Below are 2388 nucleotides of genomic sequence, written 5' to 3'. Positions count from 1 at the left end.
GGCCAGAGGGCTTGCCTTACTCCGTCGATATCAGCGGCGGCATCATCATGGATGATGACGGCAAGAAGGTGATCTCGCGCATGCGTGGTCTTTGCTCTCAGCTGTTTAGACACTACATACTAAACAAATGGAGTGAAGTACCAAGTGATTTAAAAAACAGAGTCATCAGCATACTTCATGATGAGTTTCCCGTTCCAACACGGGATCAGCGCTTCAATGAAGACCTGATGAAGATTCGAATGCGTGAATACTGCAAACACAAGCGTTCCAAAGTGCAAAAAGCAATCAAGAATGGGTGGAACAGGCCAGATTGGCTGGCCAAAGAAGATTGAAAGAATGCGAAGAAAGCAGCGCACGAGAATCCCGACAAGTGGAAGCAACAAAAGGATGCAGCCAGAGTGCGAGTAGAGGCAAGGAGCTCGCACCACTTGGGGAGCGGTGGATGGGCATCATTTGAGGCCGATTTTGTAAGTGTTTTCACATTGCTCTTTATGTTCGATAGTTTAGGGTTTATGAGTTTTTTAATTCTAACATAATGAAATCTTTGTATGTTTTGACAGTGGTCGATGACAGGACGTGATCCCACACCGTACGAGCGCAAGTACGCAAGCAGGAAGGGCTTAAACGCCCTGATGGACATTCTCAGTTCTCGCGGCGGCATGGTTAGTATTAGGGTTTACTCTTTTTAATTTTTTGTATTGTTTTATAAATGTCGTTATATGTTTATACTTACTGAAAGCTGTCTTATTGTCTTTTTTTGCAGAATCCGACAGATACGCTGCTTGGACGCGATGAGACGTCTGACTAGACGACGTCAGTTTAGCCGTAGCTAGATAGCATTAGTTTAGGGTTTCTCATAGCTTATGTATCATGAGACAGATTTTATACGTCTTTTTGAACCATGTATATTATTACATTTGTCACCGCAGTTCCTTTTGCCAATCAATTCTTTATGCCTATGATGTTGTACAATTGTCATTATTACATTTGCCAATCAATTCATTTTGCCTATGATGTGTACAATTGTCAATTTTGCAAACAATGCGTCTTGTGGGTGACTATTTTGGGTCTATTATCTACCCTTGCACTTTTTTTAAAAAGTGAATCAAGTACAATATGGTTGATGGGTGGTAGGGCATTCAATGCCCTGCCACCCAAAAAAAATTCTCTCGGGCGTCGCTATAAGCGTCGCTATTTATGGCTCTGTAGCGTCGCTATGAGCGTCGCTATAGTCTTCCGTGTAAACGTCGCTATGAGCGTCGCATATAGCGACGCTCTCGTAGCGACGCATATAGCGACGCTCTTGTAGCGACGGTTTTAGCGACGCCAGGGGTTATAAAAACCCAGTGTATTTCCGTCGCTAACAGCGTCACAAGAGCACACAACCTCTTGTAGTGCCATTTTTTCTTCCCTTTACCATGATTTATGCATTTAGTATATATATATATATGTGTGTGTGTGTGTGTATGTATGTGTATGTGTAAAATAAATAAGTATATGTATGTATATGTATAGAGTTACTAGAATTATGTAATGTGAAGCTTCACTTTAGCATTCTTAAATAATAGAATGCAAGTGAAGTCAACCCGTGTAAGGATGTGAAATGAAAGGTCAAATAGAAAGTTTCATTTAATATTTTAAAGTGGAAATAACATTTAAGGTAAGTCTCCATCATGGCACTGAAAACAATGAAAGTATGACTAACCCAACTCAACATTAAGGCTTCTTTTAGGAAGCCAAAAAGAACTCATCAATGTGTGTGTGTGTGTCTATATAAACTACTAGAATTATGCAAGGTGCAGATTCATTTTAACATTCTAAAACTATAGAATGCAAGAAAAGTCAAGCATGTCATGACGTGAAATGAAGGGTGAAAAAAAAGGATCCATTTACTATTTAAAAGTGAAATAACATTTAAGGCAAGTGTTAATCATCACTGAAAACATTGAAAGTGTGCCTATCTAACCAGACACTCCTCTAAGGTTTCTTTTAGAAAGTCAAAACGTAGATCCCCCATAGCTTCCTTTCAAGCGAAGGAATAGTGTGTCTCATCTTATATATATACCCCACTTATCAAGGGCAAAAAAGGAAACATATGGAATGTAGGCTTCACATTTCCCTCCAGAAGCCTCCTTTAGACTTTTCCCTTTTGCCTACATGCCCAAGTAGAAATCAACCATTTTGGGGATAACAAGATCTTTGGTTAGCCTAATTGTGTGTTGTAAAGCATGCCATGTTCAAACAATATGCTCGCTTTGAACTATCACATGACCTATTCCACATCACGCACAATGAGTGTAAAATAACCAAAATAGCTAGTGGACAAGTCCTCTTAGGGTACTTATCAACGCTTTTTAGGATACCTGCATCACATGTATCTATGCTTTC

The sequence above is a fragment of the Adiantum capillus-veneris genome, chromosome 8 (genome assembly GCF_014529385.1).
Source record: "Adiantum capillus-veneris isolate H3 chromosome 8, ASM1452938v2, whole genome shotgun sequence".
Classification (NCBI taxonomy): domain Eukaryota; kingdom Viridiplantae; phylum Streptophyta; class Polypodiopsida; order Polypodiales; family Pteridaceae; genus Adiantum; species Adiantum capillus-veneris.
The sequence above is the reverse complement of the archived record's forward strand: the minus strand, read 5'-3'. Positions refer to the sequence as shown.